This window comes from Delphinapterus leucas, chromosome 12 (genome assembly GCF_059928025.1).
Source record: "Delphinapterus leucas isolate spDelLeu-1000000601 "Yukka" chromosome 12, BTC_Dleu_Yukka2, whole genome shotgun sequence".
NCBI lineage: Eukaryota > Metazoa > Chordata > Mammalia > Artiodactyla > Monodontidae > Delphinapterus > Delphinapterus leucas.
Genome location: NC_143140.1, coordinates 48,293,335 through 48,311,242, shown reverse-complemented (window position 1 = coordinate 48,311,242; position 17,908 = coordinate 48,293,335).

The window sequence follows — 17,908 nt, the reverse complement described above, 5'->3', positions numbered from 1 at the left end:
GCTCATTGCTCCAGCCTCCTGTCAATCACCAACCACCCAGTTGCGGCTGGCTGGCCGCCCGCCTGCGAGGAGCGCGAGGAGCTGGCTCCCTTGCTGCGGTGCGGGTTCGGGCTGGCAGCTGGGCGGGAGACGGCCGTCTGTTGTTCGGCTGGGGACTACAAACCTGGGGTCGAATGCGGAGTGGGTGGGAGAGCGGGGACGGAGTGAGGAAAGGCTGTGTAGCGCTGCGTAAAACAACTGGTTATCGGGGAACATGGGTGGATCCTCTGGAGGGTTGGCGGGGTTCGGCGGGGGCGGGGGCCACTGCTGGGCTGGCGTGGGGGTTTTGATCCTGTGCACTTAGTCGCGATTGTCGAGGTACTCGGCCGTTCTCTCAAGTAAGCTTCCCCAAGGCGAACGAAGCCAGGCATTAAAACTCAACATTGGTCCGTGACGCACATGTTGCCAGGGGTCGGATTAGAAGGCGCTTTAATGCTGCTCTCGCTTTAGCTGATGTGCGAATGAACGCAGTTCTCGACCGGTTTACACAATAGCCAGAAGCGTTGTCTCCCTATTCAAAAAGGGAGAAGCAACGTGGCGCCCAGCCTCGAAGGGCTCCGGCTCTACCTACCTCCCAGCATGTGGCTCGCCAAGCCTCCGAGTTGGCCCAGCGCAGTAGCTGCCGTGAAGCACTGGCAACTCCGCGCTCAATTAGGTCAACTGGTGGGACTTTATTCTGCAAAACTGTTTCTAGAACCTGATTTATTAAGTATAATTTGAAAGTGGGACATAAAGGGGTAGGAGGGAAAGGGGGGGTTATTTTGGGATTGTATGAAATCATCTGTGTGAGACTTGAAAATTGTGAAGCACTATAGAGTTTAAAGACTCCTTCATTCAATAAAAATGAACCAAAAATAAATATAATCTGAAATTGTTTGCAGGGAAATGAACGTAACAGGGATTCAGAGCTATCACTAGTCGTGATTTAGAGTCATGAATCTGTAATTTCAGTAATCAAGTAAACTGTAAAAGTTGTCGAGTCGTAGTCAAGCAGTTTAACCTGAGGTGGCAAAATTGTGGTAACAAAGTTGTGACTTTTACTCAGAAATATGGGAGAAAAAAACCAACCTGACGTAAAAATCAGCAGTCACAAGACAAAAGACCTTTCCTTATCATCCTTAGAGAAAGACTTACCTCAACTACAAGTGAAATAAGACAATGTTGTAAGCGTCAAGTGCTTTGAGTTTGTACTCTAGATTCCCTGCAGGATAGTAGTTGTCTTTACAGGAGCATGAATTTGTTCGCATTTCTATGTCAAACCTGTTGAAAGAAGCTATGTTGTGCACTAGGTACATATGCTACTCTTGCCTTGTTTTTAAAAGCACCCAACTCAAACTGGGGATTGGGACAAAAAATAATGAATGTTGCTTGTTTTATTATAATAATAATTCAAAGAGAATGCGGTGGTTACACTTGGAATGAAGATAAAAGAAGTATTTATGTGTTTTACAAGCTATTCAATTATTTGATAGTTGCTTATTGAAATGAAGAATCAGTCTACTAAACCACCTCAAACACTAATTTTGGTATAAACATAATTTGGCTTGTAATTGCTTATAATTAGTTGCTTTTCAATTACTGTTATGCTTTTTCCCAATGCAATTTAAATGAATATAAAAGTGCCGAGAATCTTGGCAAGGTAAGTCCTTGTTAATTTTATATAGGATAATTTTTTTTTTTTTTTGGCCATGCCTTGCAGCACGTGGGATCTTAGTTCCACTGGACCACCAGGGAAGTTCCTAGGATAATTTAAATGGTGTCTGCCAACTGGACTGATCCTTTGTAAAATATATTGTTTTTCTTAAGGATTATTACTATCTTGAAGCTGAAAGTCTCTTGTACTAAGTTGGTCAGTTAATCTTATTTAAATATTTCACTGAACTTAATATGTCCAAAACATATCTGTCACTCCTTTATCATCTGCCCTATTTTTATCACTGATGATTTTTCCCACTTTATGAGTTTAAAAAAGAAATTCTTATTGAACATTTTTTGCTTTGCACATAAAGGATTGCCTAAAGGAGTTAAAGGATTCCCATCCCCTAGACCTTCTTAAGACATCTCCAACTGTACCCCTCACCCCTCATTCTCTTTAGTAATCCTTCCTATTGAAATCTTACCCAAATTTAAAAAAATCCTTACTTGACCCCACTTCTGCCTTCAGCTAGCACCCAATTTTTCTGCTCTCCTTCAACAGCAAAACTCCCTAAAAGACATGTCTATACTTCTGGTCTTCACCTCCTCATCTCTTCTTCACCCTTGAAATGGATATTTCTCAAGGCCCACATCTTGTCAAAGCCAGTGGTTCAAAGAATGATGTCAGTCCTCATTTAACTGTCTTTCAATAACTGTTGACACAATTAACTACACCTTCCTTCTTGAAACAATTCTCCAGGCTTTTGTGACACCTCTCTTTTGGTTTTCCTTTGACATCTATACTATCCAACACTGCAGTGCCCTTGGCTTCTCCTCCGCCCTCTTCTCCGTGTGCACTTTCTCCCTGAGTGACCTACTTCATCCAGTCCATGGCTTTATAACACATCCATATACTAGTGACTTTCAAATCTATATCTCCAACCCAGACATCTCCTTTGAATTCCAGACCTTTGGGACACTTGCCTACCTGGCATTTCAGATTGAATGTCTAATAAGCATATTGAAGCTAAAGTGGCTAAGAGAGCTATTCCTTTTCACAGCAAAACTTGCCCCCTCCCCACAAAAACAAAAACAAAAAATCCAGCTGTCCTCAATTCAAGCTCCGTGGCTGACCTTTCTGCTCTGCTCTTGCATCCTTATGGTCCATCCTTCACGTAGCAACTATCTCATTAAGTAGCAGTTGCTTGGGCTTCCCTGGTGGCGCAGTGGTTGAGAGTCCGCCTGCCGATGCAGGGGACACGGGTTCGTGCCCCGGTCCGGGAAGATCCCACATGCTGCGGAGTGGCTGGGCCCGTGAGCCATGGCCCCTGAGCCTGCGTGTCCGGAGCCTGTGCTCCGCAACGGGAGAGGCCACAACAGTGAGAGACCCGCGTACCGCAAAAAAAAAAAAAAAAATAATAATAATAGCAGTTGCTCAAGCCCAAAGTCATCCTTCATTTCACTCTTTCCTGCACTCCTCCTACCAATCCAATCTATCATTAGCTTTCTTGTTGATACTTCTAAAACATTTCAAGGATTTATCTTCTATCTTCATTGCTACCTTAGTTTAGAGCACTAAAATTTGTTCCCCTGGACTACTGCAGTAGCTTTCTAAACAATTTCTCTGGAACTTCCCTGGCGGTCCGGTGGTTAAGAATCCACCTTCTAATGCAGAGGACGAGGGTTCGATCCCTGGTTGGGGAACTAACATCCCTCCCACGTGCTGCGGGGCAACCGCACCTGTGCGCTCTGGAGCCCACGCGCTGCAACTAGAGAGAAGCCCGCGCAACGCAATGAAAGATCCCACGTGCCACAACTAAGACCCAACACAGCCAAATAAATAAAGATTTTTAAAAAAATCTCTGTGCCTTCACTTTGCCCCCTCAGATGACTTACCACTGAGCAGGCAGAGAGATTTTTTTTAAATCCATTTATGACACTTCTCTTATTTGAATATTTTAAAATTCTCGAATGGTTTTCCATAACATTTAAACTAAAAATTCCCTACCGTAGCCTTGAAACCCCTATGCGATCTGGTCCCAGGCTAATTCTCCAAGCTTATCTCTGCCATTCATTCCCTGTGCCCCAGCCATACCGACCTTTCTCCTTTTAGGTCCTTTACATTTGTCTGAAATGCTCTTTCTCCTCTTCTTTGTATGGTGTGTTCATTCTTGTCACTTAGGTCTTAGCTTAAATGTTGCCTCTTCTGAGAGGTCACCTGTAGTAGCAGGGCATAGGCTCAGTACTATAACGAAGAGGTCCTGAAATATAGTAACTCAAAAATATTAAAGTTTATTTCTCTGACATAACAGTCCAGAGGTAGGCAGTTGGTAAAGCGTGAGTGGGCAGCTCTGCTCCATGAAATCATTCAGGGACCCAGGTTCCTTCTAGCCTGTTCTAGATTGTTCAGAAGGTTCAATCTTTGTTCACATGGTTGAAGCTGGTCCATACCTGTCTACATTTCAAGTTGCCTGGTGAAAACTTGGGGGATTCTGTTACTAGAAGGAAAGAGGGAGAAAATGGATGCAGGGGACAATTTACAGGCCTGCCACACCTTTTCTTACCACCTAACCTACAGTAGCCAGCTAGTCCCTCCCTAACATGCCATTCTGCTTTAATTCTCTGCATAATCCTTATTGTTCTCTTGTATTTACTTGTTTGTTGATTGCCAGCTCCCTCTTACCTGCAATTAGATTTTAAGCTCCATAAATCTTGTTTGTCTTTTCTCAATACTGTATAGCATTGCCCTCCAAAAGTATTTGGCATAAGGTTGGTATTAAATCATTATTAGTTGAATAAATGAATTTTTATTTTATTTTAAAAAAATTATTTATATTTTTGTTTTCAGCCATGCCGCACAGCTTGAGGGCTCTTAGTTCCATGACCAGGGATTGAACCCAGGTTCCAGCAGTGAAAGCGCTGAGTCCTAACCACTGGACTGCCAGGGAATTCCCATAAATGAATTTTTAAGTGCCTTCTTTTTTCTTCTTTTTTTTCTTTTTGCGGTACGTGGGCCTCTCACTGTTGTGGCCTCTCCCGTTGCGGAGCACAGGCTCCAGATGCGCAGGCTCAGCGGCCATGGCTCACGGGCCCAGCCGCTCCGCGGCATGTGGCATCTTCCCGGACCGGGTCACGAACCCTTAAGTGCCTTCTTAATAGACCCTACTCTTTCAAACTAAGCTTATCTTCCAACGTTCCCTCAAAGCCCTCTCCAATCCCTGCACTATCAAAACTCATTAAATTTTAAATTTCTAATACTACAATCCCATATAACATTCTCTAGGACAATACTCCAGTACACACTGACTATATTAGTTATCTATTGCTGAATAACAAATTACACAAACTTAGTGGCTTAAAACAACACACATTTATTATCTCGTTATTTGTGGGGTCAGGAGTTTGCACATGGCTTAGCTGGTCTTCTGCTTCATGGTAACTCACAAAGCTGCAATCAAGGTATTGGTCCATGCTGCAGTCTCATCTCAAGTTCTAATAGGAAAGACTCTGCTTCCAAGCTCACACAGTTGTTGGCATAATTCAGTTCCTTACAAGCTGTTGGACTGAGGACCTCAGTTCCTTGCCATGTGGGCCTCTCCATAGATCAGCTCACAACCTAACAGCTTGCTTCATCAAAGCCAGAAACAGAGTCTGCTAGTAAGACAAAAGTTACAGTCTAACATAACATAATCACACAAATGGCATCCCATCACCTTTGCCATATTCTGTTGGTTAAGGAGGTTAGAAGAAAGTAACAAGTTCTGCCCACACTGAAGGGAGTGGATTCCACAAGGGCATGAGTACCATGAGTTGGACGTCATTGAAGGCCAGTTTAGAAACTGTCCATCAACTCACTACCCTCTGAGAACTCGAAAAGCGTTTGTAATTGAGACCACATATATTGATAATTTACCACTTAATAGCTTCATTGTTCGTTTAATCCACCAACTACATTGGCATATCCAATTTTTTTTTATTTTGATAATCCTAATCTCAAAACAAGGCACATATGCATGTATATGTTTCATATACTTTGGATTCAATTTAAAGTGACTGTTGGTGTGCTGGAGCTCACTTCCTCTTGTTTGCAAGAGCCCTTTGTTAACTTTTCAGAACTTTTAGGAGCCAGTTGACATCACATAGGTAGCTTGACATTGGCCATGCTGGGAGTAGTCACTTCAAGGAAATTGGTAAACTCTACAAGCAGGGCTCTCCATATCCTCCAAGAGACAGTTGTTAAACATTTACCAGTATACCACTGGTTGTCACAAATCTGTCACTTTGATGGTGTTAAAAACATGGTTTTCTCTGATGTAAATGTGAGTTCTACCACCCATGGCTGTTGTGGGGCTTTACTGGCATTACAAGTAATAAAAGTGATTTGGAAACTGTAGATAAGGTATGGTATTATTACTACAAAATACAGAAGCAAAAGTACCAAAGAAATGAACAATATTGCAATGCCTGAGATGTTTTACATTAAATCGTGAAACAAAAGTGCCCAGATATAATCTGTCCCAGAAGCTATTTGACTTCTTGGCTGTGATTAACATGGATAAGAGGAGATATGCCAAAAGTCGAAAAGCAGTTTTGTTTGGAATGACTCCCCTTCATCTTCTGTATTGTATTCAACTTATCAGACACAGGGGAAAGACAGGTAACAGAAGAAAGTGAAACTACTAAGCGAGAATAAGAAACTCAGAATATAACAAATTTAGTGATGATGGTGTTTCCTAAGCCGAATTACATATTTAACAGTAGATGTAAAGTTGAAAATAAGAAAAGATATACAATGACCTTAATGTAAAAGGACAAAGTCATTTATAAACAGTGTAGTTGACCAGTGTCCTGACAAAATATGTTAACATAAGTTTCTTAGTTACTTTCATCAGTAATTAAATATTCAGTAAGCAAAGAATTTGTAATGTGCTGTTTGCAAATTTCATGTGGTTCATGAACACTTTCATTGTTTCAGTTTTTAAATATTCGAGCTGGTGGCCTCTTTGAAGGTTTTTAAATTTATTTTTCCTTTTGAGATTTTATTTTTAATTTTTTTGAGCTCCACTCTTCTATCTTCTTTTTCTGTCATGATCTCAACTTGTACTCATTCTGTCATCCAAAGGATTAAAAAAGTGATTATTTTGAATGTGTATAAAATATAAATTAAAGTAAATGTAAAAAAAAATCACAAATTAAAATTATTTTCAGACAACTCAAAAAGCTATTTTCCTACCACATGTATAATTACCCATTAAAATTTAAAACAATAAATATATGAATTTTATTTAATATTAACAGCTCAAAGTCACAATTATAAAGTTTTTAAATTTAATTTTTGAAAATTTAATGAAACCTTATTACATATTTTTAGGACAATCAAGCTATCTGCAATTCTAGTGTAACACGTCCATTTTGCTAATGTAGAGTTTGTATCACACTTCATGTATGCTACGTCTACACCTACATACACACAATTTGAAAAATAATATAAAAATGTTCAGTATTGTAAAATGTTCCTCAGCTACTATGTTCAACTGTTTGAAATTTTACTTTAATCTGTGAGTATCTCTGGTGTCCTGAGAGAAGCAAGAAAATGGGTACTTGGCACTAGGGAAGATACTTCATTAGGCCAAAAGCTATTGCATTCACAACGAGAGGAAGAATTTGACAAGTTAATTATTTTGTCTTTTCTCTTATCTGTCTCTGCTACTCAAATCCTCCCCACATTCCAAAGCAAGTTCTTTCTCCTATGTCAACCGCACCATAAACCGTATTCCATGGTATTTGTATTCAGTTGCCTTTTGTATTGTGGACGTAGGGCAAAAGATGTGGAGAATTACTTCCTTGGGGACTAAATGGTGTTATTTCCAGGAATGGATGTTTATGAGTCACAATTGTGCCAGCAGTATGCAATGGATTCCAAGTATCAGAGGTGCCTGTGTGTTATTTAATAAGTTCATTTTAGGTATGTTTGTGACATGTGGGGTCCAGGGCAGGGCTCTTCCACCTGGGTCTCAGGTACTGGTTCCAGAAAGTTCACAGAATTGTTATTTCTAGATTGCTGCTTCTAAAAGCCTTTTATAACTGTGGCTTAAAGCCCCAAACCCCCAGTTCTCTTCTAGTCTTCCAATGCCGCTGGTAAACATAAAGTTTTCTTAGAGTAGAGGTTTTTAATCTTTTGGGTCCCACTGTCCACTCCATCTTAAAAAACCTGCCAGGTTGAAATTTAAAAGTCCGCATTTTCTAAGGACAAATATTTAGAGAAATTTAGTTATTGTGTCTATTGCTTATGGTAAATATTTAAGTCAAGTACTACAGGAAGTAAGTTCTTTTGAGTATTTAATTTATAAGTCTTAGAGAAAATTAGCCCTATTCTCCCCCTCCCCCCAGTGCTAATGTTTAATATCAGAAAGCAGAATCAAGTTTATATCCCAGAGTTTGGAGGCTTCTACTCAGTAGACACTGAGTAGCTCCAAATGAAAGAGCTCTATCTACATACTGACATTTGAGGCTCATTTCAATTAAAGAAAATGCAACCTGGTCTTCTTATGGTGAGGTCCAGAATCCAACAGCTTACAATCTGTTCTGTTGTGCTTCACGCTTAAATACTAATAGCCAAGTATCAGATTGAAGGAAGCCTTCAGTGTTTGAAGGGAGATCAAAGAAAATAGGAAAAAAAGGAAGCCAGAGAAAACAAATAATAATAGGAAGTAGAAGTAAACTTCTAAGAAAAAAAGACCATAATTATACTCCATAGGGATAAGAGAAGAGAGTCTATCCATAAAAACTAAACAAAACAAACAAAAATAGAATACTACATAAAATATATAAACAAGAAACGTTCAAAGAACAAGAAAGAGTACTTGGAAATTAAAAATAGGATAGCTGAGAGTGATTAAAAAAAAAAAGGTGGGGGCTTCCCTGGTGGTGCAGTGGTTGGGGGTCCGCCTGCCGATGCAGGGGATGCGGGTTCGTGTCCCGGTCCGGGAAGATCCCACATGCCGCGGAGCGGATGGGCCCGTGAGCCATGGCCGCTGGGCCTGTGTGTCCGGAGCCTGTGCTCCGCAACGGGAGAAGCCACAACAGTGAGAGGCCTGCGTACCGCAAAAAAAAAAAAAAAAAATTTATTAAAAAATAAATTTATTAAAAAATAAATTTATTTTAAAAAATTTATTAAAAAAATTTATTAAAAAATAAATTTAAAGAAATCTCTGAGAAAGCAGGGTAAGCCAGAGATGAAAGATAGAAAAGATAGGAAAATTAGTTGATCAGTCCAAGAGTCCCCATACCCAAATAATAAGAGAAAGAAAGAAGAGAGAGGAGGTGATTATCAAAAAAAAGAATATAATAAAAAATTTCAGAACAAAGGATATTGATTGAAAGGACTCACCCAGTACCCCACACAATGAAAGAAAGAAAGAAAAAAAAAAAAGACCCAAAGCAAGGCATATAACTGTGAAATTTTAGAACACATTGGGTAAAGATTTTGAAAGCTTCCAAGTGGGGGGAAAAAAAAAGTTCAAAGAATAAAGAATCAGAGAGCACTGGACTTTTCAGCAGCAACACTGGAAGCTTAAAGACAAGGAAGCAATATCTTCAAAATTTTGAGAAAAAACAATTTTTACCTGAGAACTTTATACCTAGGCTTTCTTTCTTTCTTTCTTTCTTTGTCAATTTATTTTTTTGTTGAGGTATAATTGACGTATAACATTATATTAGTTTCAGGTGAACAGTATAATGATTCGATATTTGTATACATTGCAAAATGATCACCACAATAAGTCCAGTTACCATCTGCTACCATAAATAGTTACAAAAAATTTTTTTCTTTTTCTTTTTCTTGTGATCAGGACTTTTAAGATCTACTCTCTTAGCTACTTTCAAATATGGAATACAGTGTTATTAACTGCAGTCACCATGCTGTACATTAGTACCTTGGTTTCTGGATAGGCACTGTGCTAAACTGAATGTATCATGTTTTATGCAAAGCACTAGCAAAAGCAAATTGTCACTACAACTTATTATAACCTATTAACAATTAATTAATAAAAGGAAGTGATCCCTCAAACTATTAAAAATCAGAAGTAAAATGTGATTTTTCTGTTTTCATCACACATAGAATGGTATTACAAGTAGGGCAATGGAACCAAAATATTAAAGAATTAAGTTCTGTTCGTGGCTTATTCTCTTGTAATCTTCCTGTTTGAGAAAGTTAATTAAAGGAATAATTGGATCAATAAACTATCAGTATCAATATGTTATCTCTTTTAGGATGTCTTTTTTAAAAAAATAATTAATTAATTTATTCTTGGCTGTGTCGGGTCTTAATTGCGGCACATGGGATCTTTCCTTGCGGTGTGGGGGCTTCTCCCTAGTTGTGGCGCACAGGTTCCAGAGCGCATGGGCTCTGTAGTTTGTGGCGTGTGGGCTCTCTAGTTGAGGCACACTGTCTCTCTAGTTGTGGTGTGTAGGCTCAGTAGTTGCGGTGCCCAGGCTTAGTTCCCCCTCAGTATGTGGGATCTTAGTTCCCCCACCAGGGATCAAACCGGCATCCTCTGCATTGCAAGACGGATTCTTAACCACTGGACCATGAGGGAGACGCCAGTCTCTTAGGATATCTTTATTTGGAGCTTTAGAACAAAAACTATTCTGGCAAATGGAAACAGGTTTTAGTTGGTTACTCAAAGCTTCCTCTCAACCTGGACACTAGAAAATTACTTGGGAAACCAGTAGCCTTAGTATACCCCTTTCCCTTTTTTTTTGGCCGCGTACCGCTGGCATGTGGAATCTTAGTTCCCCAGCCAGGTATCAAACCCGTGCCCCCTGGAGTGGAAGCGCAGAATCTTAACCACTGGACCGCCGGAGAAGTCCGTCCTCTCCCATTTTTAATAGAGTAAGGTATACCTGCCACATACCAAAACCCTGCCTTTTTTTGAAATAAGGAGAATATGCTGATATTCTCTAAGGAGAATATGCTTCTGTCTTCCATAGCCTGAACTTCCAACGAAAAAGAAAGCAAGAAAAGAAAGAAAAAGGAAGGAAGGAAAGAAGGAAGAGGGAGGGAAGGAGGGAGGAAGAGGGGGAAGAAGGGGGGGAGGGAGGGAGAAGAAGGGGGGGAGGGAGGGAGAGAGGGAGAAACCAACTGAGAAAGTCCAACTTCAACATATCCTGTATCTGGGAACTTGAGATAGTAATTGTTTCATTCCCACCCGCATGCCCTTCTCAGAGAATCTGCCCCACCCACAGTTCCTGGTAGCGGCAGCCCTACTGGCATTAGACTTTGTCTCCAGACCCACAGCTGATGGGACCAGGGGAGAAACCTAGCCCAAACAGATTCTTCTGTTTGATTATTTAACCAGAGACCTAGATACTGAGTCAGTAACTCCATAGAGGCTGTAGAGCTGTAAGGTCAGGTAGACTCAGGACAGGCGCCATTTTTTGATGTGTGCGTACAAATAAACTGAGAAAACCGTTCTTCAGAAATAAGCCATAACCTAGATGTGCTAAAGGAAGCAGAAATCATACAGCCGTAGTGAAAGACTGAGGGAACAGTGGTCTGATAGCTTTGATGATTCCTATACTTGTATTTGGGATCCATGAGATTTCCCTATGGATTTCTAACCTCATGCTTTTTACTTGAGTTAATTTGGATAGCTTCATTTTTTTTTTTTTTTTTTTTTTTTTTTTTGCGGTACGCGGGCCCCTCACTGTTGTGGCCTCTCCCGTTGCGGAGCACAGGCTCCGGACGCCCAGGCTCAGCGGCCATGGCTCACGGGCCCAGCCGCTCCGCGGCATGTGGGATCCTCCCGGACCGGGGCATGAACCCGTGTTCCCTGCATCAGCAGGCGGACTGTCAACCACTGCGCCACCAGGGAAGCCCTGGATAGCTTCATTTTGCTTATAACCAAAGAATCCTTGACCCAACAGTTTTTTAAAGTGCATTTTTGCGGGACTTCCCTGGTGGTGCAGTGGATAAGACTCTGCGCTCCCAAAGCAATAGGCCCGGGTTCGGTCCCTAGTCAGAGAACTAGATCCCACATGCATGCCGCAACTAAGAGTTCGAATACCACAACTAAGGAGTCCTTGAGCCGCAACTAAGGAGTCTGCCTGCCACAACTAAGACTCTGTGCAACCAAATAAATAAATAAATGAAAAATAAAGTGCATGTTTGGAACCCCACACTTCTACATTTTCATACCTCTCGTAATATATTTTATGTTGGTTGGGGGCAGGGAAATATCGGAGAGGAGAAGACATTTCCTTTGCATTGTCCTACAGAAGAGATGCCTGGATCCTTCTAGTCACAGGGATTCATAGGTGCTTAAAGGATCACCTTCTTCAAGACTCAGCCTGCTCTTCAGTAGTTCTGGTAGATGCTAGAAGAAGCCAGATGATCAGCCACTGGATTAATAATCCATATAATTTGATGCCATTTATTAATTTATAATTATGTCAAACTGTAATTTATAAGTAAATGTTGTAATAAAGTTATTAAATTTATTATGGTTTGTAAAATAAAGCTACTAAATCTTAGTTGCAGGTTCCTTCCATCAGTTTTTCTGTAGATTTAACACATATAGTTACAGTATTTTAAGTATACATGAACATTTTTAGAAATTTCTCATTTATTTCCTTGACCTCGGGATTCTTAAAAATCTGAAAAAGAAAAAGGAATTTTGCAAAAACCAAAATGAATTTGATTAAACTATCATCCAAGATAGATTTTATCTGCTAGAGAGAGCAGATTCTAAAACAATAGAGAAAGTTGTTGTTTAAAATTATAACCTTAAGACACTCAGTAAATTAAAGTCTAAAAACTCTCCTTTATACACTGACATAATTAATGGAACTGACAATGCTTTGCTGGACAAAAATACTCCGAGCTCCTCACCACCAGACGTTGAAAACACTGCTCCACATCAGGCAAGATAGTTACTTTTTTAAAAATATATTTATTTATTTATTTGGCTGTGCTGGGTCTTAGTTGTGGCATGTGGGATCTTTTAGTTGCAGCATGCCAACTCTTAGTTGCAGCATGTGGGATCTAGTTCCCTGACCAGGGATCAAACCTGGGCCCCCCGCATTGGGAGTGCAGAATCTTAGCCACTGGACCACCAGGGAAGTCCCTTTTTTGTTGTTTTAAAAAATGTAAAATTACATTTTGTGGAGGGGAATTCCCTGGCAGTCCAGTGGTTAGGACTCGGCTCTTTCACTGCCAAGGGCATGGGTTTGACTCCTGGTCAGGGAACTAAGATCCTGCAAGCCGCACGGTGTGGCCAAAAAATTAAAAAAATAAAATCACATTTTTTTTCTGGTGGGGATGCAGTTTCCTTCTTGGTTCCTTGTTGAAACTTTATTTTAACAAACTATGTGGTATTGATATCTCTATTTGAGAAAGCCTCTGCTGAGAAATTATCAATTTTCAGTCATGTATTCAGAGCATGTGGAGAGAACATTCTCTGATATTCATGAACAAACCTAACCTTCATAATTTTTACAGAACCAGTTTGGTATTACTCATTCAAAATCCACAACCGTAGTTCTCAACTTAGCAAAACTTTGTTTTGTCTCCTGTGTGCTTTGTACTATGTGAAAGCAAAGATCAGGACCCTTCAAAGGACTATACATAAAATGCATGAAACTAGGAATTTATACATTTCAGTATAAACTCAACTAATGAATTTTATTCCACAGAGTGTAAGAATTACAAAAATTTGAAGTAGGGGAGATGCCACTGTTATGAGTAGTAAAGTGTGTAAAGTATGTATGGGTAAACATCAGATAATTATGTAGACTTTTGTATGAGGTCATATCACAAAGTATGCACTTTTAAAGCAGCTTCCTCTTTAAATGACTTTCAAATTCTGAGATAATAAAAACCATATGTTTATTTATAAGTTGGTCACACTATTTACAATCATTAAATTCTTACGACAGTAGGGAAGACCAAAAATGAAAACCATCGTAATTTTGGATGAAAGGAAATAAGTGATTTTTATCCTTAGTTAATTAAAAATTAGAATATTTTATATGTTTATATATGACAATTCTTATCTACTCTGAATAGTGAAGTCACGATACTGTTTATTTAGTTTCATACCTAAAGGAAACGTGAAACTTTCCCATTCACCTTGATATTTCTACAACCTACTTTATATCTAGCATTATTTTCACTTAACCTTAAAAAGAGTGTAAGTGGGACTTCCCTGGTGGTGCAGTGGTTAAGAATCCACCCGCCAATGCAGGGGACACGGGTTCGAGCCCTGGTCCGGGAAGATCCCACATGCCGTGGAGCAGCTAAACCCATGCGCCACAACTACTGAGCCTGCGCTCTTGAGCCCGTGAGCCACAACTACTGAAGCCCACGCACCTAGAGCCTGTGCTCCATGATGAGAGAAGCCACGACAATGAGAAGCCCGCGCACTGCAACAAAGAGTAGCCCCCACTCACCACAACTAGAGAAAGCCCACACACAGCAAAGAAGACCCAACACAGCCAAAAATAAATAAAGGGTATAAGCTTTTCCTAAGAAAAACTATATTTAAGGAGGTAATCTCTTCAATTCATCTAATTTTTTATTTTTATTTTATTTTTTAATTTTTTGCCCATGCCATGTGGCATGTGGGATCTTAGTTCCCCGAATGGGGATGGAACCCTCATCCCTTGCATTGGAAGGGCAGTCTTAACCACTGGACTGCCAGCGGAGTCCCGAATTTATCTAATTTTAAAAATTTAAGTATAGTTGATTGACAATATTATATTATTTTCAGGTGTACAACATAGTGATTCAATATTCAATTTACCTAATTATTACTTTAATTTTCCGTTAGATATTTTAAAGCTTAATTTTTTTAAAGAACAATTATGTGAACAAAGTGTTGCAGTTATTCTATTCTTTCTATTCTATTCTATTTTTCGGAGCAGAGGAAGTTTTATTGCAGGGCCAAGCAAGGAGAATGGGTGGTTCATGCTCAAAACCCCCAAACTCTCTTGCAGTAAATTTAGCCTAGCTTTGCCCAAATAGGCGGGTGTTGATGTATGGTTGACCCTTGAGCAGTCGGCCCTCCATATCTGCAGTTCTGCATCCACAGATTCAGTCAACTGCAGATCACATAGTACTGAAGTGTGTACTTAGTGAAAAAAGTCTGTGTATAAGTGGACCCGTGCAGTTCAAACCTGTGTTGTTCAAGGGTCAACTGTATATAGTTTATCCACTCAGAATTCTAATTACACTCAAGGAATATTTACTTTATCCACTCAGATTTATACTTCTGTCTAAGGAGTTACATAAAAAGGAGTGATTCCTTTCTCCTTTGTACTCTTTTATTTTCCTACATAAAAGTTAGTTGTCACTCAGCTACATGTAAAAGGATGAAATTAGAACACTCCCTAACACCATACACAAAAATAAACTCAAAATGGATTCGAGACCTAAATGTAAGACCAGACACTATAAAACTCTTAGAGGAAAACATAGGAAGAACACTCTTTGACATAAATCACAGCAAGATCTTTTTTGATCCACCTCCTAGAGTAATGGAAGTAAAAACAAAAATAAACAAATGGGACCTAATGAAACTTCAAAGCTTTTGCACAGCAAAGGAAACCATAAACGAGAAGAAAAGACAACCCTCAGAGTGGGAGAAAATATTTGCAAATGAATCAACGGACAAAGGATTAATCTCCAAAATATATAAACAGCTCATGCAGCTCAGTATTAAAGAAACAAACAACCCAATCCAAAAATGGGCAGAAGACCTAAATAGACATTTCTCCAAAGAAGACATACAGATGGCCAAGAAGCACATGAAAAGCTGCTCAACATCACTAATTATTAGAGAAATGCAAATCAAAACCACAATGAGGTATCACCTCACACCAGTTAGAATGGGCATCATCAGAAAATCTACCAACAACAAATGCTGGATAGGGTGTGGAGAAAAGAGAACCCTCTTGCACTGTTGGTGGGAATGTAAATTGATACAGCCACTATGGAGAACAGTATGGAGATTCCTTAAAAAACTCAAAATAGAATTACCATATGATCCAGCAATCCCACTACTGGGCATATACCCAGAGAAAACCATAATTCAAAAAGACACATGCACCCCAATGTTCATTGCAGCACTATTTACAATAGCCAGGTCATGGAAGCAACCTAAATGCCCATCAACAGACGAATGGATAAAGAAGTAGTGGTACATATATACAATGGAATATTACTCAGCCATAAAAAGGAACGAAATTGGGTTATTTGTTGAGACGTGGATGGATCTAGAGACTGTCTTACAGAGTGAAGTAAGTCAGAAAGAGAAAAACAAATATCGTATATTAATGCACGTATGTGAAACCTAGAAAAATGGTACAGATGAACTGGTTTGCAGGGCAGAAGTTGAGACACAGATGTAGAGAACAAAGGTATGGACACCAAGGGGGGAAAGCCGCAGGAGTGTGGGGATAGTGGTGTGATGAATTGGGCGATTGGGATTGACATGTATACACTGATGTGTATAAAATTGATGACTAATAAGAACCTGCTGTATAAAAAAATAAATAAAATAAAATTCAAAAATTAAGACAAACAACAAAAAAGTTAGTTGTCACTTATTTCAATTCAAGTCTCCAGTGTGAAGCAGGGTATTGCTTAACTCAACAGGGTTGTAACCCGAAGTGTGAGAAGGGGAGTATCAGCGTTTCCCAACAGCAACGTCTTTAGCAATTAAGGCGTGGCACCACCGGTACCAAATAACCCAATTCCAGTCAAACATGTTCCTGCTCCTCATCTTCCACTGTGCAGTAAACTCTCTGATATATATGTTCTAATCCTTAAATAAAGGGAAAAAGCTAGAAAGAAAAAAGAAAAAACACCATCCCAAAACCAAAAGTCATCTATATCAGTCATTGGATTTTCCTTCATCCCTGCCAAGCTCCACAGCCTCCGAGCAGGTTTCCCAACAGGAGATGAGAGAGGAGGGGCAGGGAAATGTTGCTAAGTAACACACGGGCTACAGTTCTGTAGTGGGCCTATCAGATGACACAACCTTGAGCCTTCTGCTGGTTCACAATCTTTCCACAATATAATAAAAGAGCTGCAATATTATATAGATACAGAGAGGCAAAATAGAGAATTCCTAACCTCAATTGTTAGTTCTAAAAAGTCAGGTAGTTTAAGAATGATATGGTTACTTATACCTTTGAATTTTTCTTGTTAGTCTTGTTTTTCCCCGGACACTTTTAGGGTCAGGTATCATCTTTTTGTATTCATGAACTCATGAATTAGTTCAATCATTTATTCATTCAACAACTATCCATCGAGTACCTATTACGGCATTGTTACATCTTAAGTACTAAAACTGAGACTCATATATTGATATCATGAGGTTTCCATCAGAAGTTTGTTATCAAAATGAAAAAGCATAAAGATCAAAATCAGCAATTCCTTGAAATATTTATTATCGTTGCAATAACATTTATTATTTACTTTTAAGATAAGGCTAGAATATATGCTTTTATTTGATATGGCTATGGGTTACAAAACAGATATTTCCCAATTATATGGAAGGTGGAGAGGAAATCCAAACATCAATAGCTACATAATACACATTAGAAAATATATTGTTACAGAAGAATTTACCAGAGTTCCCTTTTAAACAAGAAGCTCTTGGTTTGACTTTAATCCAGTTTACACACATTTTTATTTTTATTTTTTTAAATTTTATTTATTTATTTATTTATTTATGGCTGTGTTGGCTCTTCGTTTCCGTGCGAGAGCTTTCTCTAGTTGCGGCAAGTGGGGGCCACTCTTCATCGCGGTGTGCGGGCCTCTCACCATCGCGGCCTCTCCTGTTGCGGAGCACAGGCTCCAGACGCGCAGGCTCAGCAATTGTGGCTCACGGGGCTAGTTGCTCCACGGCATGTGGGATCTTTCCAGACCACGGCTCGAACCCGTGTCCCCTGCATTGGCAGACAGACTCTCAACCACTGCGCCACCAGGGAAGCCCTACACACATTTTTAAATAAAAGCATATTATTGTCTAAAGTGACCTGTGCTTGTTATTTACTTTTGCATATTCATCCCCTATTCTATGTCTAGGATAACTTTCCTTTTTTTTCTGGCAAACTTAATATGCCTAAAATATATAAACACTGCTAATATTGAGCACCTAATTTGTACAAGTTGGAGAGATGTTAATTCTGCATGCTTCATCTCCTTTACATTCTAAGTAGATACTGT